The 25,914-nt window shown below is 40.4% G+C and overlaps 1 long non-coding RNA gene across 1 annotated transcript in view; it reads right to left on the reverse strand.

Annotated features, from left to right (window-relative positions):
- Positions 1–25,914, reverse strand: part of LOC131480554 (uncharacterized) — a 113,792-nt gene that overhangs the window by 61,787 nt on the left and 26,091 nt on the right. Inside the window, exon 3 of the long non-coding RNA XR_009245626.1 lies at positions 23,560–23,646. This is a non-coding gene — a long non-coding RNA (uncharacterized LOC131480554). The remainder of the gene's footprint in view (positions 1–23,559; positions 23,647–25,914) is intronic.

The raw sequence follows: 25,914 nt of genomic DNA on the forward strand, positions 1-25,914 counted from the left end.
AAAGTGCATGATGCTGGGCCTGGCGCGATAGCATAGTGGTTAAAGTCCTCATCTTACAGGCACCGGGATCCCATATGGGTGCCAGTTCTAATCTCTGCAGCCCTGCTTCCCATCCAGCTCCCTGCTTGTGGCCTGGGAAAGCAGTCGAGGATGGCCCAAAGCCTTGGGACCCTGCACACCCGTGTGGGAGACCCCGAAGAGCTCCTGGCTCCTGGCTTCAGATCAGCTCAGCTCTAGCCGTTGCGGTCACTTGGGGAGTGAAACATCGGATGGAAGATCTTCCTCACTCTCTCTCCTCCTCTCTGTAGAGCTGCCTTTCCAATAAATAAATCTTAAAAAATTTATAAATAAAGTACATGATGCTTAAACTGGGTGTCTGTTCCATGCCATAGCAGCTGATTGGAAGCAACATTTAAAATAGCAAGAATATAGCTCTAAATGTTATTTATTACTCAAATTGTTTAAAAACTAATCCCATAATCCTTTTACCTAAAATCTGCTGTAAACTGGTTCACTGCAGGATCTCAGCCTCCTGCAAAACCTCCTTCACCAAGTGTTTCTAGGCCTTCTCATACCCAAGATGCTCACAAATGATCAGGTGTCCTGTGTTGGTCACAGCTCCCCTCCCTCCTGCAGCTGTGTAATAACTAATCCTCTAGTCCACCACTACTGCTCCTGCAGAGCTGGACCCTGCCCATCCCTGTCTCCCAACCTGCCTCTGGCTCTAAGCTATCAAATTCAGAGCACTGAAGCAAAAGAAAATGCCCACATACTAGCACTCTGTTAAGACATAAAAGTAAGGGCCTGGTGCAAAGGCTAAGTGGCTAAATCCTCACCTTGCTAGGGCTGGTATCCCATATGGGTACCAATCTGTGTCCCAGCTGTTCCACTTCCCATCCAGCTCCCTGCTTGTGGCCTGGGAGAGCAGTAGAGGATGACCCAAAGCCTTGGGACCCTGCACCCCTGTGGGAGATAGGAAAAAAGTTCCTGGCTCCTGGCTTTGGGGGAACTCAGCTCCAGCTGTTGTAGCTATTTGCAAAGTGAACCAGCAGATGAAGATCTTTCTGTTTCTCCTTCTTTTGGTAAATCTGCCTTTCTCTGGTCCTTGTCTGCTTCCAATTTTGGGTCCCCACCCCCTCTCGTAATAACCATCAGGAGCGCTCCAGAAACCCTTCAAAACAAACAAACAAACAAACAAAACTAGAATAGATAGACAGAACAACAAGGAAAGCTTAGAACCAGACAGGAAACAGTCAGCGGGGATGCACTTATACCTCACTGGGTGGGACACAAAGATTAGTTACTCCTCGCTGGGGTATGGAAGATTTCTCTGCACACCCCTCCTACACATGCTCACCTAAACTGTTGACATATATCCTGTTAGAATTATAGAGTTAGACCACCCGAAAAACAGCCAGGTTCAGTGAAAACATGCTTCAATGCTATAAACTGCTAAATACTAAAATTAAAATAGGCATGAGACAGCTGAATAGCAATCTAAGCCATTTTAAGGTGTATAGAACACGGTTGAATATAAACCAAAATTGAAATGTCTATGAAGAAGTCACAGGTTGTGGTTGAGAACCTGCATTTTACTATTAACATATTGGTTAATCAATACCATGTCAATTAATGCCACAACGTTGTAAATGGTTGGAAATATTATGCTGGGGCTTTTAATTGATTGGGATGATACTCTGCTGGCTCTACCTTCAGACCAGAGATGGTCTCACCAAGAAACCATTGAACTTACCAGGACAATAAGATGCTGGACTTTATGCTTGGTAAATACCTCCAATGAAAGAATCTCAACTGAATTTGAACTATGGAAATGCAACAAGGTGGAGCAATCCGCCGTTGGGGGAGGGTCTGGGGAGGGGCGGGGGGAATCCCAGTGCATAAAAAATGTATCACATAATGCAATGAAATTAATTTTAAAAAAATGAAATGCAATAAAAATATGTTTAAAAAATATTTTAAAAAGATATGAAAGTGGCTCCATACTTTGTGTTACAGAATTTCTAATGAAAGTAGAAAAAAAAATCTTATTCAGTGTTTGCCAAGATACAAAACTACTACGTCATAACGTCTGAAAGAATTGCCCATATGCAGAAAACTACCAACAACACCTGCTGGCGAGGTTGTGGAGAAAAGGGAACCCTACTCCACTATGGAAGTCAGTATGGAGAATACTTAGGCAATTAAAATTTCACCTACCATATGACGCAGCAATACCACTTCTAGGAGTATATCCAAAAGACTTGTTATATGACAAAGCAACATGCACTCCAATGTTTATTGCAGCACAATCAACAATTGCAAGAACTTGGAAGCAGCCTAAATGCCCATCAATAGAAGACTGAATAAAGAAACTGTGGTTCATCTACACTATGGAATACTATCTGGTGATTAAAAAAAAAAAAATGAAATGCATTACTTTGTGGCCAAATGGGCCAAACTAGAGACCATTATGCTAAGGGAAATGAGCCAATCCCAAAAGGTAAGATAATATAATATAATATGTCAAATCTAGTGATATCGTATGTGAATATTACTCTATGTTAATCAATGTTACTTCATACTTACTTGTACCTAATGTATAAAGAACTTGTGATGCAATTCATTAATTAACCATCCACGAGAGGTGGATTGTTTATAACCACCTGAGATAATCAGTGTCCACTTATAATTGTTATTGGTACGGCCTATAAACAATGAAGGCCTAATCCTCACCGAACCTACATTAGGGTCCCTAATGAAAAGCTATTCTCTTACATGGTTGGGACACACTCCAGTGGAAGCATGATGGATTTGGGAAAATTCACAAAGGACACACATTATGAACCTAGAGCGGAGAACAGAGGGGAGGGGAGGGGATTTGTGGGGGAAGGGGAGAGCCCACCGCCAACTAAATTATATCCAAAAAACAACAAACAAACAAATACATAAATACATAAAACTACTAGGTCAAAGGCAGAAAAAATTAGTTTCAGGTTTAAGAATTTTACTCCCAAAAGATGGAGACAACTAATAGCACTCTGTAAGCTTGAGCAAATCAGTTTTCTGCAGCTTTACTCGTGTCTAACTTTAAAAAATCATTTACTTGATCTTATCACTATAGTTAGCATAACTTCATTCTTATCCATTCACATTTACTAGAAAGTTACTATAAGGTTGACATCATAGGAAGAAAGAAAAGAAAAGAAAAGAAAGTCAGTCACAGAAATGACTCTTGTCATAAATCAGTGTTTAGCAGAAGGTGATTATTGTCCAGTGTATTCTGCCCAGTTTTGCATCTATTCAATGATTTCACATGAGGATTCCTGATGGAGTTACATATTTGACTAATCTTTGGATTGTCCTTTGAGATAGCTTTTTTCCTCACTGATTAATAAGTTCAACAAAATCTTGGATATATGTACATTTTATATGAGTACTTGTGAGACAAGTGTAAGGATCAGTTGAGCCACCTGAGTAGTTTGTGTTATCTCAAAGCTACAGTCAGACTCCCTGCCCCAAGGTTCATTCCAGCTTAGGGACCCATTGCTGACCTAAAATGAAGCACAGCTCATTATAAAAAAAAATTTGTAATACATTAGGATGATAAATGACTTATCTACCAGTCATTATGACAAGAAACATCAGTCTAAAAAGGGACAGTAGCTAGATTCTGGGAAACTTCCATTAACACAGAAAGAACCTTACTACTTGTAGGGTGAAACTCTTTAAAAAAAAGATTTATTTAATTTTTAAAATTTATTTATTTGAATGGCAGAGTTACAGAGAAAAAGAGAGATCATCTGTCTGCTGGTTCGCTCCCCAAACAGCACAACATCCAGGGCTGAGCCAGGCCAAACTTGGGAGCCAGAACTGTGCTAACCACATGAGAAACTTGCATTCCTGGCCATTGGGCATTTGGGAAATTAACCAATGGATGGAAGTTCATCAAAAAGAAAATATGTGCCTTGCCTTGCAAGGTTCTGGAGGGAAGATGTTTTAAAGTCCACTGCACTTGGAAATCTTCAAGGTGTCCCCGTATCCTTTCCATACTGTTGAATGATGGCAATGGAGATATTAACAAAGTTAAAGTTTTGCTCAGACACATTTTTCTGTTGTCTAAAAGGATGCATCTTTCTTAAAAACTGCTCTGTCCCTGGAAGTCTCCTGTTTGCTTTACAGTTTTCCTCTAAAAGGCCTAAGAAACACTTCTATTAAAGACTGTGTTATGGTTTGAATGTGTTCCCTGAGCGAGCATGTGTGGAGAGTTAAGTGAGTTAAGTGAGGCTTAACAGGGGATGTTCAGGTCATGAGAGTTCCACATTCACAAATGGATTAATGCTAATTACCAATGGGCTTGAAAGTGTTGATTCGATCTCTCTCCATCTCATCCTCTCTCACTTTTTCCAACATAAGGTGATACAGGAAGATAGCTCTTGCCAGATGCTGGTCTCATGATCTGAGACTTTACAGCCACTAGATCCATGAGCCAACAAATTTCTGGTCATTCTAAATTACCCAGCTTCAGGTATTCTTAGGTGTTGTGGCCATATAGTCTTCATTATTATCATTATTTAACTTTACCATTCCTGCACACAGTCATAGTAATAAGGAATGAGCATGAATATGTTCCAACAAAAATGGGAATCTTTGCTAATTTTCAAATGCCACAATGTACCAGTATTTTGATTTGTTCACAATCACTGATACATGTAAAAATCATTCTCAGCTTGCAGGCCATAAACAAACAGGTGGCAGGCCAAATTAGGTCGTCAGGCCTACTCCCACCCCAAACCAATGTCTCTTCTCAATTTTATCTTTCCCTCCATGTCTATTCTTTTTGGTTCAAACTGTGACATACAAAGGTAAATATTTGTAGGAAGAGGTAGACTGTCTCATCAATCCTTGAAATTCCTCAGACAATGAAGATTTAAGATATGTAAATGTAATATAATGAAGCCAAGTTTACTCCAACAGAGCTTTGCCTGCAACTGCAAAATAGTTTGGTACTTTGCTTACTGCTCAGTTCAAGTTGATTTTTCACCGAAATAGAGGCAGCTTGTTTCTCTCATCAAAGTAGTACATATTATTATTTTTGATGAACTAGAGGATCTGTTGATGTTGTCTTAGGCCACACACCTGTGTGTGCAATTTCCTGACCTCAAATTCACTCCCATGAAGGTTGGTCTGAGCCTCGGTGTGAAGGAAAGAGACTCACAACCGATATGGTCTGGTGTCGTGCCAGTCTGTGCAGAATTAGAAGATGGATTATTGTGGATTTGTTTTCCTTTAGGAATTAGGGCTGGCACTGGCTTAGCTTCAGTGCAGCGAGGTATTAACTAAAATGCATTTCTGTCTTAACAACAGCATCCCATTTAGCCTTGGTGACTTTGGAGTGACTTCCAAAGCAATCTCATCAGCATGAGCTGGCAGATTAAGGCTAACTTCATGTCAGAATGGTAGGCAATGAGAAATGAAGTGCATTACCCTGGTCTTCCCAGAGCAAAAAATAAGGCCAAACCGTGTTAGGTGGGTTAGGCATCTCCCTTTGCCAACTGGCAGCCAGATCCAAAGCAACAAAAAAATACTTAACACAAACATGCCAGCACTGTGCTTGGTCATGCATCACACTTGAGGGCTATCTAGATGCACTGTTAAGTTTTTTTGTGTGATCTTCACCCTTTTCGTCGTATCTAATTGTTTAATTGGGGCAAATTTGAGTTGGGCACTAAGGAGGGCTCCTTTTAGATGGACTTTCCTGCCATTTGACTGTCACTTATCTACCTGGGGAACCTGAGATTCTTCATCAGTAAAGTGGAGGCTTACAATCCACATGCCAGGGCTGCTCTAAGGGCTACCTGAAATAATATTCAGGAACTTCAAAAAGTTTATGAAAAATGAAATTAAAAGATACATTAGTATTATTAAAATGCATCTTTTAAATCCATAGTTTTCTCATAATATGCATATCCAAGGTTTTTTTTCTAATTTTATGCTCTCTTCATGCCAAGTGACTCAAACAGAAATATGTTCTGTCCTCTTGGAGAGAACTGGTGGTAGAAAATTGAGTGACCTATTCAGGAAAGAACTATTCTCTGGAGGTTTTCTTATTTCTTTCCCCATCAATGCTACTCATCAAAAGGTTGCATGTACTGGACCAGTGGTCATCATCTGGTTTACAGAAATAGGAATCTCACTTTTTAAGGATTTATTTATTTTTATTGGAAAGTCAGAGATGCAGAGAGGAGAAGAGACAGCAAGAGAGATCTTCCATCCACTGATTCACTCCCCAACCGGCCGCAATGGCTGGAACTGAACTAATCCGAAGCCAGAAACCCAGAGCTTCTTCCGGGTCTCCCACATGGGTGCAGGGTCCCAAGGCTTTGGGCTGTCCTCAATTGCTTTCCCAGGCCACAAGCAGAGAGCTGGATGGGAAGTTGGGCTGCCTGGATTAGAACCAGCACCTATATGGGATCCCGGTGCGTGCAAGGTGAGGACTTTAGCCACTAGGCTACTGTGCCAGGCCCAGAAATATGAATCTCTTGAAGAATTAGGACTGAGAATATTTCCTATGAATGAATTCAATTTATGACTAGTTCCTCAGTTTTTTCTTGTCCCATCCCTATTAGCACAGTTGAGTACAGAACACTTGTCCTATATTTCAAACACACATAGAAAATGTATAACACACTATCATGCAACCAAGCACCAAACCACACTAAACTGGCCTTACAAATAAGCATAGTTATCCATATTCTGTTGCACATAATTGACAGCAAGGTTTTTTCTGCATAAAGTTTCCTGACTTGTGATGTATACCAAGATCCCACCATTGTAAAATCATTCATTTAAACCCTATGATTAAATTGTTCCTTATGGGGGTCTGCATTATAGTGTAGTGAGTAAAGCCACTGACTCCAACACAGGCACCCTATATGGGCACCAGTTCATGTCCTGGTCTCTCTACTTCCAATCCAGTTTCCAATTAATGGCTTGGGAAAATTAGCAGAAGATGGGCCAAGTTCTCAGGTGCCTGCTAGCTATGTGGGAAACCTGGAAGAAGCTTCTGGCTATAGTGGCCATTGTGGAAGTGAACCAGTATATGGAAGATCTCTGTCTGTCTCTCTATTTGTGTGTGTGTGTGTAATGTGTCTGCGACTCCAATTTTTGAATAAACAAAACTTTTTAAAAATGCACCTTCTCAAAACAAATATTCCTTGGAAAATATCTTACTATCTCTAAATATTAACAGTTTTGTGTATGTTTCTTTATTATGTGTTTGGTAAAGGAGAAAGCCAGGAGCTGCTTGGAGGTCAGTGGAGTAGTGGGTAGGATATATCAAAAGAAGGGAGCAGAATACCACAAGGACCCAACATCTCCCATCACAAGTTTTACCTTAGACTATCTCTGTCTATCCACATACTCTTTTAACAAATAGTACTGAGATTGAAGTAGAAACAAAGGTTTCTGATTGTAACCAACATACCAAACAGATTTAAGCAGAAGAGGAACCAACTGAGAAGATGTTAAATCACTCACAGAACCAACAGAAGCCTGGAAAGAAGAGCTTAGACATGAGAAAGAATAATGAGGACCAGGTTACATCCAAGACAACAAGTAAAACCATGCCATAAAGCCAGCCCTGAAGAATGCTGCTTTGGCTCTGCTGACACTTGGAGCTCACCCCTAAAGTATCACTCACTGCCTTACTGCTGCTCTTCACTCCCTCAACCCCTTGGAGTCTTAGTTGGCCCTGCAGCTTTGTGTCACAAATACCATGGCACATGCTTATCTGATTAGTCAAGTTCAAATCTCATACCTATGCCCTACCTGTACCCGCGTATCTGAGAGTGTGAAACTGAGTTGTTTCGCTTCTAACGTGAGAGATGCACCCTGTAATACACCAGGCCTACAATGTAAATAATTTTACAAAAGATAGAAGGGGAATGGGATGAAAGAATAGCCCTCAAAGCAGCCAAGTGTTGGCACTGAGCTCAGTGCCAAAGATCAGACTAAGGCATGGCCCTCAGAACTGAGCGTCTAAAGAGAAATAGACATGTCAATGCTCATTATAAGAGCATTTTTACAGGTGTAAAAGTACCATTGGAGCTTGCTATAAGGAGTTTCCCCTAGGAGCAGGCAAAGACCGCAGTGATGAAATAGCACTTGAAGTGAGCCCTGTAGGCCCAGTGGGATTTGCCTACTGGAGAGAAGTCCTTGCTGAAGGCAGGATGAAGTGGGAAGGAAGGTTGTAGAAAGGCACACAATCATGAAAAGTGAGCTACTTGGGGGCAGCACCATGACTCAATAAGCTAATCCTCCACCCCCAAGCACTGGGATCCCATATGGGCACTGGTTTGTGTCCTGGATGCTCCTCTTCTCATCCAGCTCCCTGTTTATGACCTGGAAAAGCAGTAAGGGATGGCTCAAAGCCTTGTGACTCTGCACCACCATGGGAGACCTGGAAGAGGCTCCTGGCTTCAGATCGGCTCAGCTCCAGCTGTTGCAGTCATTTGCAGAGTGAACTAGCAACTAAAAGCTATTTCTCTGTCTCTCTTTCTCTTTGTAAATCTGCCCTTCCAATAAAAATAAGTAAATCTTAAAAAAAAAGTTAGCTACTCAGAATTCTTGGTTTCAAACAGTTCACACTGATATCAGCAAACTTAACCTCTCAAAAATTCACAAACAGTGGATGGAAGCTCAGAAACCTTGGGAATCAAAAATGGGAAACTCTCAGGAATCAAATGAAGCCAAAAAAGCTAAAAACCAGAGCCAAGACCTCATTCCAGGAACAGCTTGTCAAGATGATGCTGTCCCTGGACGCAGATGTCACCACTAACAGTGAGCTCTGAGTGCTGCTGCTGCTACAATCAGCAGACAGAATTTCTTTCTGGCTGAACCAGAGCACTCAGACAGCCAAACCAGATAGGGCACCTATGCTCTCACTGCTGGGAACAGCGAATATCTTTGTCCTCCCACCTAAACTCACAGCCTAGAAATCCCCCCAAATAAAAAGATGTTCAAAAGCTAAGCATCCAAAAAAAAAAATATTCTCCAAAGAGGAAGAGAAATTGAGAAACTTTGTGTGTTAGAGTCAAGGATATTTGAGGCAACGTGGCGCAAATGGAGGAAGCTGAGCGAGATGGAACCCTAATTTGGAGAAGTTTGTGATCACTTCATTAACTTGAAGTCTCTCTTGTAAACAGAGATAATAGAAGTAGGAAAATCCAGAAGTCAAGCAATGCTTTTTGATATCCAGAGTGTTCTGTGAAGACAAGACGAATCTGAGTAGGCTAAGTAGCTACAGACTGAACATGTGTGGAAAACATTCTCTGCAAATGAAATCTCCCTTGACCCATTAAGTGACTTAGCTCACTAACCTTTCTGCGTATCTTCTGCATGTCCTGCCTACCTCAGTTATCTGCTTCTTATCTAGTGGCTTCTAGGCCCTGCACTGGTTAGTATGCAACATGATTCATCACCTAGGCCTTGGCTTAATACTATGAGCTTCCAGCAGAGTCCAAAAGAAAGACCTGTGCCTAAGACCTGCAGGAGAAGGGAGAGTAGCTCCTGTAATTCAGAAGCTGTATTGACACTCACTGGTAAGCTGTGGTATTCTCCTGTTAGATATAAACAATCTCCCAGAATACCGGCTTCAGATGAGGTTATTCTCAGCTCATTATAAGAAAGGCCATTTCATAATTCTGTCAAAGCATAAACAGAAATAAGATCACTATGTCAACCACAAAATATCAAACATCCCTCTTTCAACCAAAATGAATGACTACTGTTCTTCATCAATTATGTCTGCACTCATTTGTGTTTCTTTTCCTTGTTGATAAAAATTATGGAGACAGTCACAGAGGTGATCCTGCTGACAGCATCCAATCTAGAGTGAATCTCATGATGCCTCAACCCTCCCCAAACCATCCAGCCAAAGTTCAAAGCTTATACTGGTTCTTCTTAAGAGTCTATTACTGTCAGATGATATGATTCTATACATAGCAGAAAAAAAAGACTCAGTCAAGAGACTATTGGAACTCATAAGAGACTTTGGCAGAACCGCAATACACAAAATTAACACAAATCTATGGTGCTAGTGTACATAAGTGATTCCATGGCTGAGAAAGAAATTATAAGTACAGTCTCCTTTAAAATAGTGGAGAGGAATCTTAAATACCTAGGAATTAAATTAACTAAATATATGGAAGACCTCTATGATGAAAACTATAAAACATTAAAAAAAAAAAAAGAAATAGAAGACATTGAAAAATGGAGAAACTTACCATGTTCCTGGATTGGTAGGATCAACATAATCAAAATGATGATGTTACCAAAAGTAATATGCAGATTCAATGCAATCCCAATCAAAATCCCAACAACATTCTTCTCAGAAATAGAAAAGAAGATACAAAAGTTCATCTGGAAGCACAGGAGATGACAAATAGCTACAGCTATTCTGAAGAATAAAAATCAAGCTGAAGGAATCATAACTCCAGACCTCAAGACATACTACTGAGCAGTGGTCATCAAAACAGTCTGGTACTGGTACAGAAACAGAAAAGAAGATCAATCAAACAGAATAGAAACACCAGAAGGGAGCCTACACATGTATAGTCAACTAATCTTTGACAAGAAAACTGAAAACAATCCAGGCAAAAGGCCTGATCTTTTCAACAAATGCACTTGGGACAACAGGACAGCAGATTGCAGAGGTAAGAAGCAAGACCCATACCTGTCACAGTACACAATGTTCAGTTCCAAATGGATCAAGGACATAAATCTATACCCAAAAATCATCAAACTATTAAAGGAAAACATAGGAAGCACTCTCCAAGATATAGGAGTGGGGAAAGACTTCTTGGAAAGGATATCAAAAGCACAGGCAATCAAAGACACAATTAACAAATGGAACTACATCAAACTAAAAAACTTTTGTACAGCAAAGGAAACAATTTAAAAAGTGAAGAAGCAACCAAGGGAATGGGAGAAAAAATCTTTGCACACTGCACAAGTGATAGGGGACTAATATTCAGGATTTACAAAGAGCTTCAGAAACATAGACATAGTAAAAACAAACAACAACAAAATCCTGTGAAGAAATGGGCAAAGGAAATGAACAGATATTTTTCAAAAGAACACATTCAAATGGCTAAGAGACATATGAAAAGATGCTCAGGATCCCTAGCCATCAGGGAAATACAAATGAAAGCCACACTGAGGTTCCACCTAACTCCAGTGAAGTGGGCCTAATTCAGAACTCAAGTAGCAAAACCTGCTGGCATGGATGTGGGGAGAAAGGTACTCTCCTTCATTGCTGGTGGGAGTGTAGATTACTACAACCACTATGGAAATCAGTATGGAGAGTGCTTAGAGAACTGCAAATAAACCTGCCATATGACTCAGCCATCCTGCTCCTAGGAATATATCCAAAGAAAATGAAAACTGCATATGAGAAGGGGATCTGCAATCCTACATATGTGGCAGCACAATCTACAATAGCAAAGACATGGAAATAACTCAGATGCCCATCCAAAGAGGAGTGATTAAAGAAACTGTAGTACTTCTATTCCGTAGAGTATTACTCAGCCATTAAAAAGAATGAAATTATACCACTTGCAACTACGTTGTCCCAACTAGAGACCATTATGCTCAGTGAAATAAGTCAATCCCAAAAGGACAAATACCATATGCTCTCTCTGATATAAGGCAGCTTTCATGCAAATTGTAAGGTCAATAACCCTTTCCATACTGTTTTTGCTGCAACCCATGTGTTTTGATGTTTTTGTTTTCATTTCTTCCAAATAGTTCCTTTTCTCTTGTTAAATTCACTGCTGGTTCATGGGTCACACAGTGGCATCATTGTACCCAAGAGGCATTTGTGTTTTCTTTTTCATTTCTTCAGCCATACGTTGGTTATTCTGTGGCATGTTTTTTGACTCAATGGTGCTATTAATTTTTTGTTTTAATTTCATTCCTGTTGTTGACTTTTTTTGTGGCTTCTCATTTAAGGGAATGTATAGAGATGGCGTAATAGAGACAATCATATCCAGATGTGAGGATATAATGCAGCATGCATCTCTACTTCCAAGTCAAAGGTGGACTCCCAATAAAACTGTTGGACATATCTTGACAATAAGATGCTAGATTGTCTAACATTGTCTGTACCAGCAATGTCATGGCACACTTAATTAACAGACTGATTGACTTATGACTGCTTATGAAGAACTATACTATTATAATAATATGGGAAAAATCAGTCCGGGGATAGGAATTTTAAGAAAGAGTATGGAAATTCCAGACCCTATCAAATTCTGTCATGAAATTCTAAATAAATAAATAAATAAATAAATAAATAAATTTTAAAATCCCGGACCCTATCAAATTGTGCTATGAAATTCTAGAGAGAGAGATAGATAGATAGACAGATCAATAGATAAATTTTTTAAAAAGAGTCTATTACTGGGCCCAGTGTGGTAGCCTTGTGGCCAAAGCCCCTGCCTTGCACATGCTGGGATCCTATATGGCCACCAGTTTGTGTCCCCGTTTCCGCGCTCCCCATCTAGCTCTCTGCTTCTGGGCTGGGAGGGCATTCAAGGATTGCCCAAAGCCTTGGGACCCTGTACCCATGTGGGAGACCCAGAAGAGGCCCCTGGCTTTGGATTGGCTCAGCTCTGGCTATTGCAGCCACTTGGGGAGTGAACCACCAGTCAGATCTTTCTCTCTGTCTCTCTTTTCTGTATATCTAACTTTCCAATAAAAAATAAATTAATCTTTTAAAAAAAGAGTCTAGTACTGATAGACCCTTTGGTTTTCCATGGTATGTATTGTCCCTCATTGCAACAGTTATAAATTCAACTTGTTCAACAAGTGTGTTCTTGATGGTCTTTGACTGGTGTATATTGGTGAACATTCATTTAGACAAGGGAATGCACACCATAGCTCTTAATCATCATTACATTTTGCTTTAAATGTAGAGGTTATTTCATAATACTTGGCCACTATCTCGTGGACTTCAAACTGAGTATATTCACACTTACAGTCCTCCCTCTCACCCAGGTACCTATTTCCCCTTTCCCTTTCTCTCATCAATGATTCACCCAAGCCATGCTACAGGTATCTTCCTTACCAGTTATCCTCTCTCAACTTTAATGTTTTATTCATTTTTAGTTGAATGAAAGATTTATAGAGAGAAGGAGATACAGAAAGAAACATCTTCCATCCTCTGGTTCACTCCCCAAATGCCTGCAACAGCTGAAGCTGAGCAAATCTGAAACCAGGAGCCAAGAGCCTCTTCCAGGTTTCCTGCATGGCTGCGAGGTCCCAAGGATTTGGGCCATAAGCAAGGAGCTGGATGAGAAGAAGAGCATTCAGGATGTGAACTGGCGCATTTATGGAATCCTGGCATTTGTAGGTGGAGGATGAGCCAATTGAGCCATCTTGCCAGGCCCCGTACTAGTTACTCTAAAACTCCTCTTCTGGAATCACCACCAATGCACAGTAGGCTAAGCCTCAGTCTGTGGCACTAGCATCTCATATGGGTTCCTGTTCAAGTCCCAACTACTCCACTTCCGATCCAGCTCCCTGCTTACAGCCTAAGAAAACAATGGAGAATGGCTCAAGTCTTTGGGTCCCTGTACCTATCTGAGAAACCCAGAAAATGCTCCTGGCTCTTGGCTTCAGATCAGCTCAGCTCCAACTGTTACAGCCATTTGGGGAGTGAACCAGTGGATAGATTTCTTTCTCTGTCTCTTCTATCAGGATTTGAAGGAAATGAAAACCCTCTCACAATTATCTTTTAATTATGATTAAGAGCACCAGAAACAAGACTTAACTTTATTTCACTACTCATCAAAGTTGTCACCTTACCCCACTGACTCACTAAACTGCGACTACTTAGGGGATAGTCTACTTTCAAACAACATGACTTCTTGGGGTCCTAGAATAGCACAAGGAAGACAAAAACAGGTTAATCTTTCAAATTTTATGTTTCGCTGATTCCCACAGTTACGAAAGCAAAGCATGAAAGTTTCCCCCATGTCAAAAGTGTTTTGACTTAAGTTTGTATAGATCCTAAAAGCCCTCCTTTGACTGCAAAAGTTTATAATTCCTTTCCAAGTTCCCCATCATATTCATCCATTTACTCAGGAAAACAGTGACAAAAATACCAACTGGAATTGTCAGTGAGCCTGACAAGACAATCTTGGTTCCCAGTTTGGAGATGTTTATTTTCAGAAATCCTTCCCCATGGAAATCTTCAGTGCACTGAGACATAATTCTACAGATTCCCCAGTTTAACTCACCTTCCTGGCAACAACCTTATCTGTTGGTCCCTCCCCAAACTCCCACTGCAACAGACCAAACAAGTGCCAACTTTACACAGACACTAAATATTAACTAGGTAGAAGCCAAATGCTTCATTTTGCCTAGAACAGAAAAAAACTGCTATGAATTGTTCCTGGACACCTTCCTTCTGGACTTATTATTTGTCTTTTAATCTCTTCATCTCTCTATTTCATGGGCTTCAAAGAATATCTGACCATGTGAAGCCTCTTTAGAGGTTAGGACAATTGAGCACTTGTCACATGCCAAGAACTGTCTTGAGAGCTGCTGTCCACTTTATGAGATAAACACAATGATCACATTGGACATATTAATAAGTTGAAGCATAACATTAAGTAACTTGTACAAAACCAGAAAACTGCTTAGTGGGGAAAATGGAATTTGAACTCTGGAGTCTGATTTTTTTTTAAAGATTTATTTGAAAGTCACAGAGACAGAGGGAGAGAAGAGGAGATGGTAACAAAGAGCAGAGAGAGAGAGGAGAGGGAGAAAGAGAGAAGGAGAGAGGATAGAAGAGGGAGAACAGAAGGACAGGGAGAGAGAGAACATGTTCTTCTATCTACAACAGTCAGGGCTGGGCCAGGCTGAAACCAGGAGCTTCACCTGGGCCTCCCAAGTGGGAGGCAGAGGCCCAAGTACCTGGGCCATAACCCATTGTTCTTCCCAGGCCATTAGCAGGGAAATGCAAAAGCCAGGATGGGAGCCTGTACTAATGTGAGATACCAGCATCACAGATCACACACTACACAGATTACAACACTGCTCCTGGAGTCTGACTTTAATGCTCAGCTGTGACCCAAGCAAAGAAAGGAGGCAGAAAGCCAACAAAAACTTTGTCCCTCAGTCACGTGGCTTAAGAGCATGTGGGTAGGACTCCTTTTGATCCCAGCCCTGGGTCAGGCAGGGATCCTCCCACTGAGGCCCATTGCTCATACAGAGCTTACACAGAGCCTTTCCAAGATTACACAGGTGGAGTTGGCTTGAAGGGGACTGATTTCCATATGCAGTTTCCTAAAATAGATTTTGATAACCAGTGTTGATTGCAGTGTCTATCCTTCAAAACTAGCCTTTCTTCTAATTCACAATAGGAAAACACACAGACCTCTGACCTTTCCAAACACTGCCCCCAGGTTGCCAGTCTCCAGGGCACCAGACAATGGGATAATTGGAATTTTGAAGCTGAGGCAGTGAATTATTCTAATGACCAAGTCACATGGTCTGTCGGAAACTCAGTGTTTTCCTATTGTTTGCTTTCAACAAAATTGAAAGGGTACCTAATGGAGCTGATGTGTTCATTGAAAGTAATTTTGATGATACAGCACAACAAAGAATCATCATCTCCATTAGGTGCCTCCTCAAGAATAAAGGGACACTGCTATAAAAAAAACTCTCCACATATTTATGTGAATAACATTATTCTGTGCAGCTATATAACAAAATGCAAACATGAATGTAATTCTACACTTGTTTTTTATATTTATTTGTAAGTATATAATAATATTCATCCAAAGATATAGGAATAATTGCAAAGGGGACTATGTATTAGAGATACATTTCCAAAATTGCTTACTTTTTACTTTAATAATGATTAAAATTTATGACAATTATATTTTTAATGTTTATATACTGTCAAATACAAAATTACAAAAGTTGGGTTCAGAGATCTTAGTTTGCCTGATTTTGTGATTTTAGGATGGAACAATGCCTCATTCCATAAAATAGAATATATGTTCCAAAGAACTAAACAGAAGAATTGGTTTTATAGACAGAGATGTGTTGAAATAAATTGAAACCCGAAACAGTGTTGTCCTTTCAAAGTTGCTTTTCTTTTTTTTTTAAGGTTTCAAATGTATTTTTTTTTCTTTAATAATGCAGTATTTTAACTAGTACAGTACTTTTACTTGGCATCATTTATGAGTTGGTTTGAAACGATTCAGCATTATACCAGCTGGGATGATGACTGATCTCTCTACTCCTTTGAGGGGACTCTGCTAACAGGGGACAGATTCCATTCTATTCCAATCTGTGTTGCTGTATACGTCCACACAGCAATACAGAACATGGTTCCACCAGCTAATATAATATTACCTTACTTGTAGTGCAAATCAGGTGTACATTTCTGGTGGCTCTGCCTTCTATTGCTTGCTGAATGCTTGGAAATTGCAGAGAACTTGTGAAAACAGAAATATAACCATGGCAAGTGTAGCTACTGTTTTGCTGCAGTTTCACTCCTGCTACCCTTGCAGACCCAAAGTTGCTTTTCTTGTCAGCAGGGTCAGGGAGAAAGGACAATAAAAATAGAAAGAAAAAGAACAGTGATTTTGGGGCATCTTTTGTATAAAGATTAAAAGAAAAGAAAGTTATATTATCAGGCTTATTCAAACTGGTCTATTTGGAAAGTGTGATTACTGCCTTTCTTGGTTTGTGGAAGGTCAGATGAACAGCTTAGCTTCAGTTTGATGACCAACAACTTCAGAATAGATGACTGCTTTGAATTTTTTTTGTCCTATGTATTGGGGCCTAGTGCTTCTTGTAATGTCATTGTGTATCTGAATCCAGAAGACTGCTTTTGCACACACCATAAAAGCTTCAAAATGTAGTGTCTCACAGCACCCTTAATCAGTAATATTTCCGCATAACATCAGATCAAAAGAAATAACCAGTGGGTCTATTTATTAAGTGCTTAATAAATATTTGTCTGAACAACATAGCGGCCTTTTAGAAAATAGATATAAAGTGGAAGAAAATATCTTTACTTCAATCATAAATAGTCACAATTGCTTATAAATGCAGTGTTGCGCACCTGTAGTACACCACACAATTTCTGAAACCTGGGAATGGGACTGGGCACCTCCATTCTTGTTTCCTGTTCCATGCTGACTTTCACAAGGCACTTGCTTTTTAATTACTGCAATTGCCAAAACCCATTGATGTTAGTAGCATTTTCCAACTAGTTGTGACAACTCAGAATGACCCTGGGAATGGCAAAATTTTATTTGGAATCCTGGTGAAGATGTGGAGTATGGGGTGGAAGGTGGAGCAAAACCACTCAAGCTGAAAACCATTTTTTTAGGGCTACTAAAGTAACAACACATAAAGAGCACACAGTAGATGTCTTTGAGAAGTCATAATGCAAAATCTTGGGAATTCAGGTTCCAGAACTTTTGATCTTATCCTTATTTGCCTTGGGCAAGTGAGCTGATTTCTCTAAATCTGTCCTTTCATCTCTGAGTGGGAGTAAATGTTACTACTACCTTAGTGACATATTATGAGCCTTAAAGGAGAATGCATATGCAAGCTCCTTAGCAAAACCTGATGCAGTGAACTATTAATAAATCCTATACATTATTAGTTATTCAAAATCACTTTTGGGGGGAAAGTCAGATTTACAGAGAGAAGAAGAGACGGAAAGAAAGATCTTCCATCCACTGGTTCACTCCCCAAGTGGTCACAATGGCTGGACGTGAACCAGGAGCTTCTTCCAGGTCTCCCAAGCAGGTGCAGGACCCCAAGGCTTTAGGCCACCCTCGAGTGCTTTCCCAGGCCACAATCAGGGAACTGGATGGAAGCGGAGCCTTAGATACATGAACCGGCAGCTATATGGGATCCTGGTGTATGCAAGGCAAGAACTTAACCACTAGGCTACCTTGCAGGGCCCTCAAACCCTTTTTAATCTCAAACCCACATAACTACTTCACCCTTTTGACCCTGATAAGGCATCATGCAGAAAACCAAATACATGGAATGTTGTTTGTCCATGTATTTTTCCATATCCTGTCACAAAGACTTGTGTGAATTCCCTGGCCTATCTCTTGATGTGTGTGTGTGTGTGTGTGTGTGTGTGTATTTGGGTATATGTGTTGGGACTTAAGAATTTCTATCTCTTTGTATCCCAGAGACAGAGGAACAGGGAGACAGAAAGATAATTCTTAGTATTCAGCATGAAACTCTTCCCTGGATGGTAGGAAATTCTTCTTGCCTTTATTTGTGCTATTTCCTTCCCTGGATCCGTCCTGATTCCTTCAGGCCCCAGCTTAGATTTCCCCTCCTATCTGCAACCTGTTCTGTTCACACAGTCCTTGCAACTGTGTCTCACTTCTTTTGGGGGGCACATAATTATTTCCAATCAGCTCACACTGTTTGCCGTTGGGTCCATCACATGACTCCATCGAGACTCCTACAGGGCATAGAATACTGCATATTCTTATTCAGTGAGTGTGTGTGACATTCAGACCATGTATCATAGAGGTTGAATGATTTCTGCTTACTCAGTTCACTAGCTGAGTCACCATATTCTGTTGTGTGCTAAACATCAGACGTGTGTCCTAGAAAAGTTCCTCAAAAAATTATGTATTTTGAAAATAGCCACACAGAATTATACACGTGTAATCAGGGCTGTGGAAATTCCCCAGTCATCTCGCACATAATGTGCCCTCAGGTGATAACACTGAGGGGAGGCACACGGAACATTAGTGCTGGAGCTACTCCCGCTCCTGTCCTTTCACAGACTCCAAGAGTGCACGCCTAAGCAATTCCCTCAGCTTGGTTCGCTAACAGATGCTAACAATCCCCTTCTGGCCTTAATTAATTACCTTGCCTTGGAGGTAAAGAAGGGAATGGTTGTCAAGGGTATTATTTGCTCAATTACCCAAAAGCCATAGATAATGTGTGGTAATGAACTGGAAGATGGAACACCAGCTTTTCTCCAATCCCATAACTGTAAAACCTTGTTCTGCTTTTGAGGATGTGTGACATTAGCCTTTCAAGAGATCGTGCATTCAGAGCAATCCTAAATGGAATAAGAAGATGTAATAACTTTATTTTCCTTCCAGCAGATACACTGACATTCCCACATTAGTGAAAAGACTCAGCTTTCTAGCTAATGTAGACGTATGACCAAGGCCTCTGGCTTTTCCTTCATCTACTGCCTCCATGCCTAGTCTGCTGTCTGGTCATTTATGGCAATTTCATAGCTGACTTCCTCTCTGGGTTATGGGGAAGTTACTCCCCATGTAGTCTAACTAAATGTCACCCTAGAGGGCCTCCTATTATAAGATAATACCTTTACTTATGCTTGCTTTTACAAAATCATGTACTGATAGGTTGGGTTGTAATTAGAAAGACATAATCTCTGATAGAGAAGAGGCAACTCTGATAATGTTTTAGACAGTTAGTAAGAAAGTAATCACTGTCATGTTGGAAACAGCAAAGTTTCATAAAGTAAAGAGCTAAGCTTACAAAGAGGCCAAGCACCTGTCAGGGAAAGGAAATTATGGCGTTTCCCCTTAACATGTCAGTCCATATTGTTTTTTTAACTGAACCAAGGAAATGGAGAGTGACATTTGGATTAAATCAGAAGTTGCCACTGGTTTACAACTTTCTTCTCTACTATCTCACATTTTGAATTACACTGACTTGTGGTGCAGAATTATAATACCTCTAGACCCTATTGGGGAGTAGGCTTAGGGCTGGGATAAACACACAGATGCAGACCACTTTAAAATTCACACCACTTGAAATGCTCTGGCTTGAATATAATTTCTCAACAATCTCTGCTGTATGATATACGGCAGTAGAGGCCTGTCAACTTGGACTGCCAGCATCAAGGAAAAGGTCTTTAACTTTGTTGTGAATGTGTATGGGAAAGTGGTTGGTGTATATGAGTGTTACGTGTATGCATGTGTAAGTGTATGAATGGTGTGGAGTGTGTGGTATACATTGGTATGGCGTGGGCACGTGCATAACTGGTATATATGTAGTTGGTATGTGATTATGTTACATATTTAAGTGTATAGAGGGTTTGGTGTATAATGTATGTATTGACAGATTGTGTGTATATTGTGTGTGAGTGTGTGTTATGTTTAAGTGTGAATGTGTATGTAGGTTTCACACAGAAAACAACTTTTGACCTGAATTTGGAATTTTAAGCTGAATGTTCATGATCTCCAGTAAGTACAAACTGTCTTCCACAACGCATGGAGCAAAGAGAAAAGAATAGGTACTTTTGTCTTTTGCCAGCAATCAATTATTAAACGGCAGTTGCTAAGATTTAGGGAATTGTCCTTGTATGTTCCCTGGCCATCTCTGGTTTTCCTGATCCTTGCCAATTTGTTCAGAAACATGGAATTCAAATGTTTGTCAACCTTCTTGGTGTGCCTATTTCCCCTTGCTTTGGCAGACTTAGATTTTTATTCTAGCTGACAACTTGGAATCTACATTTTTGCAACTGAAAGGCACATCTGGATCCCCATTTAAACATCTGATTTCCAGATCATTCTCTCTGTGCCTGATTCAATTTTCACTTTTTCCCTATCTATGTCTCCAACCATGAGTTCATTCTAGATACTTTGTTCAGTATATGAAAAAAACTTCGAGTACCTGTACTTCCCTGTTGCATTCCTAAAGATTTTTTTTTATTTGAAAGGCAAAGTGACAGAGAGAGAGGAGTCCTTCTACCCTCTGATTCCCTCTGCAAAAGCCAGCAACAGCTGGAACTAGATCAGACTGAAACCAGAAACCTGAAATTCCATCCAGGTTCCACATTTGAGACTCAAGTACCAAAGCAATCACCTGCAGCCTCCCGGGATTTGTATTAATAGGAAGCTGTCAGGGTGTAGGTGGGATGTAAGTGTCCCAAGAGGCAGCTTAACATACTGTGCCACATGCATGCCCTTTTGCTTACTTATTTCAACAAGAGGTTTTCAAATACATACAATCAAAATAATAGTCATAAATATTTTTTGAGCACAATTAATTGAAAAGCTATGTGACCTTCCATCATCCTTCAATCATATTTGGCCATTTAGGCCAGAGAGGTCTCCTCATCAGGGTCCTCCCATCCATCCTCTGTTGTGTCTTCATACATATTACAGTCCTTCCTCAGCATATAAAGATGAACTTGAGACCTATCGAAGTTCTTCCAGTTTTCATGACTTCATGGTTTTGTCCCTCCCCTGAATTATCTGTAGCTTATAAATCCCATTCACAATGAAAGCTAGAAAAAAAATGTAGTTTTTGAAAGGCTTGTTGACATCCTTTCTCATACAGAGAATGAAATGGCACCAGGAGCTCCCCAGCTGCCACCCCTGGAGGATAATGAGTTATCAACATTGACTATGCATCAAGGCATCACTGGCCTAGGACACTTGCTTGGAGCTCCCTCATCCTGAGCTGTAATGAAAATGGACAGACTTCCCAACTGCAGTCAGCATTTCACATCCTGAAACCTTGACTATTGTACTGCAAGGTGATTTTTAATCTCCTAACTTATACGCTGCTGTATTTCAGTACTTGACTCCATCTTGATGTCACGGTCAACAACACTGGAAACATGGCGCAGTACAACTGCATCTAGTTTTCACATAACCCTCCATAAATGATCGCACCTCTAACCTGACGAATGTGGAGTGGCTTAGCTCTCACAAACAGTTTGCACAAGACAAACCTGATTTGAACTATGTAAATTTGGGACAGACAGCCTTGAAGAGAAACCTTCTACTACTTTCTAACCACATTTTATAATGACTCTATCTCCTGTTCAGGATCTCTCTCTCCCTCCTTCATCCCTTCTTCCTCTCCCTCCATTCCTTACATTTATCTACCTACATAATTCATCTCTGCAAACTGTCAGAGTGAGGCAGATTGACATTTACTAAAATAACAACTTGGGCTCCAAAGAAAAAGTTACCTGTAACATTAACTAAAATACTTCTGTCAGGAGAGAAGACCTCAAGTCTACAGGAGATAGACAGATGGTGAATACTGGTGAAGATAGGACTGGAGAAGTGCTGAGACTTGGGATTCATATTTTGGAATGTTTTGTTGTGCATACACCCAGTTTAGCAGTTTAGCATACACCAGTCAATGGTGCAGGGTCTCCTCCCAGATCCTTCTAGTACCCCATTGCCGGAGGGGGTGAGCCTATCGCCTGCCACCCAACCTCCTGGCATGTGAGAGACAAACAGACGGGCAGGGGTTCTGTCCAGCAGTTCTGGTTTATTTGGGAAGTACAGATTCTTATATAGGGTAACGGTTAGCCTCAGGCCAGGGATTTCAGGAATTCCAGGAGGGGAGAAACTAGGAGCCAATTACTAGGAGCATGACTGCGGAAGCCATCTCCCATAGGCCAGGGGTAGGTAAGCGAAACGGCGCTGGCCACTCAGTCTTTGTTTGAAATGGCTCATGCCCAGGGCTCTGTCCTTGGCCGCCATCTTGCCCACCACATGTAACCCAGTGCCCTTGACTGTTGGTCGCCATTTTGTTGACTTAGTGACCCTTTTACCCTTGAGCCCCACAGATGGCGTAATGTCTCGAGCAACCACTACATGACAGGAGCAGGTGCATGGACTGATTCTACTTCACAATTTTATGAGACTATTTCCTGTCTATCTACCTCCCTGCAAGCCCCAGAAAATCACTTTGACATGTTTTGTTATGGGGATGAGAAAGTGGAAGCTTCTACAAACCCACTATAAAAGTGTTTTTGTCAGCTCTAGCTCCTTTTTGGAAGCTGTTGTTTCTTTTTATCCTGATAATTAGAAGTGTGAGAGGATGACAAAATAATATTTTTAAAAAGTCCCAACTTTAAAGCAATTTAATTAGGGTTGGTAGTGACCATAATTCATCTTCAGAAAGGTCCTCAACAATAGCTTTGTCAAAGTATCTTGAATATTCATTGAATAATTGTTCCCCCCTAAATGTATGCATTCAAGTTCTAACCCCAATGTGACAGTATTTGGAAGTGAGTGGACACTGGCGTGTCATTAGGTTTAGATGAGGTCATGAGTACAGTGCTAATATGATGGGATTAGTACCTATAGAAGAGACAACAGAGCATCCAATACAGCCAAGAAGATGACCTTCACCAGAGGACTGAATCTGCCACTACATTGTTTTTGGATTTCTAGTCTTTAGCAGTATGATAAATAAACATCCATTATTTTAAGTCATAAGTCCACGGCATTTTGTTCAGCAGACTGAGCTACAAAAGTGTTGGAGTGAGCCTTCTTAGGCTAGGTCATGAAACTATCTTCTTGCTCTCTCTCTAGGATCACTAAATATAGGAGAAGCTGGCCACCGTGCTGTGAGAATTCTTACATTGCCTAAAAGGAGAGCCATGCGAGGCACTGACCCCAGTCCACAGCATTCACCATGTGAGCAATGAACCTTCAGAGAAGTTGATCATCTAGTCCCTCTCAAATTTAGCTCAGTAGAACTCACCTGAGATCTTCAACACTTGACTGCAGCCTCATGAGAAACTCCAGAGCCAACTGGCTTAGATGCTCTTAAAATCACGGCCCAGAGAATCTAGGAGAGGCAATATATGTTTATTGCTGTTTGAAACCACTAAATTTAGGGTAACTTATTTTTCAACATAGATAATGCATACAGACTTAATGAAATCTAATTATAACTCAGCAATTTACATTTATCAGAAATTTCCAACAGGGAAAGATAAAGTGATTGGCATATTTTAAGCATCTCTTATTCTGTCTTCAGAGTCCTTATCAAAATACTGAAATTATTTGTAGGCGTTAAACAACTAGATCAAATTTACTGAACACAGCTCTTGATAAAATTTTACTTGTATTCTGCAGATCTAAATGATTCTCATATCACAGTATTAAAAATGCTATCTGCAATTAAAAATTGAGGAATTTCATGTAAGATGGATTAAGGGTTTCTTTTTGTTCAAAAAAGATTTATTATTACTTTTTATTGGAAAGTTAGATATACACAGGGAAGGAGAGACAGAGAGAAAGGTCTTCCATCTGCTGATTCACTCCCCAAGTGGCAACAGCCAGAGCTGAGCCAATCTGAAGCCAGGAGCCAGGAGCTTCTTCTGGGTCTCTCGAATAGGTGCAGGGTCCCAAGGCTTTGAGTCATCTTTGTCTGCTTTCCCAGGCCACAAGCAGGGAATTGGATGGGAAGCAGAGCTGCCAGGATTAGAATTGGTGCCCTTATGTGATCCTGGCACGTGCAAGGCAAGGACCTTATCTCCTCAGCCACCACGTCAGGCCAGGGGTTCTATTCTTCTAATGGGCTATGATAGCAGTAGACCTATTTACCATAATCACAACAGTTACATGGAGCTGAGTGTAGTGACTTTCTTTACATAATTCACGCAGTCTATGATTTATACAGACTCCATTGAGCTAACTTATTTCCTTTTCTTGCCTATTTTATCCAGGTGCTAGAATTTGGACTCTTATGTAGGGCTGTGAGCTCCACCAAGTAAAAACAGTTCTTTATTACTCTTGATGTTTCCAAAGGCTTATTCTCTGGCATATAATAGGCTCTAAGTCCATATTCACTCACTGATAGATGTGCACTGTTAATAATTTGGTATTAGGAACTTCAACTAGTTCGTCTACATAAATTGCATTAAAATGTCATTCATTAACCCTATATGTGGTTTATAATGTCTGGGCTAAAACTTAAATGCTTCTTTAAGTCCCTTTTGAATCTGTGTATACTATTTTAACCTTTATGTTTAAAATTATTAATTATCCTCTTCCTGGAAACAGTATAAATTTTCACTGCAGATTTTTCAGGATTAATTAATTAATTTGAAATGCTGTGTGTGTGCGTATGTGTATGTGTGTGAGAGAGAGAGAGAGAGAAAGAGAGAGAGAGAGAGAGAGAGAGAGAGAGAGTCATCTTCAAATTTGCTGATTCTTTCCCCATATGGTTGCAGCAGCCAGTGCTTTAGCAGGTGGAAACTAAGAGCCGGGAACCCTATCTAGGCCTCCATATGTTAGATGAGGGATGCTAAATATTAGAAAATTCTGCATTATCTCAAGGTATATTACATCAAATATACATCTTTAATTGTGTATTTATTTTATTTTATACAAGCTTCAACACAGCACAGAGTAATTCTATACTTATATTTTCCCTGTCAAAGGTGACAGAGGCTGCATGTTTTACCCTCTGGTCCAGGTTTATGCTACCAATAGCAGATTTCCAAACCCTGCACCATCTCCATAGCCTGCCTGCCTTCCTCTCTCTCTCTCTCTCTCCCTCCCTCCCTCCCTCTCTCCCACTCTTCTTTCTTTCCTTCCTTCTTTCCCTCCTTCCTTCCTTTGCCTCTTTCTTTCTAAGTGAGCTCAATAGCATCCCTGCATCTCCCTTAAAGTGTGAAGTCGTAACTAAATAAAAAAGACGCCACATGTCACCTGATCAGCACAGAGCAGAGTGACTTAACAGAACAATTTTTATTTCTTAAAACTGGGGAATACTCATCAAATAAAATGGTCTGAGGCTAAGAATTGATTTTGGCAGCTGAGTCATACTGTTGGTTCAATATCTGGTGAGTAATAAAGAAGCTAACGTTTGCTTTACAATAGAATGATGTAAATAAATACCTATGAGAAGTAATTCATCACAAGCATCTCTCCTTTATAACACATTTTTAAAAATTTATTAATTTTTATGGGAAAGTCAGATATATAAAGAGGAAGAGAGACAGAGAGGAAGATCTTCCATCTGATGATTCACTACCCAAGTGACTACAACAGTTGGTCTGCGCTAATCCAAAGCCAGGAGCCAGGACCCTTCTCCGGGTCTACCAGG

Source organism: Ochotona princeps, chromosome 6, assembly GCF_030435755.1.
Source record: "Ochotona princeps isolate mOchPri1 chromosome 6, mOchPri1.hap1, whole genome shotgun sequence".
NCBI lineage: Eukaryota > Metazoa > Chordata > Mammalia > Lagomorpha > Ochotonidae > Ochotona > Ochotona princeps.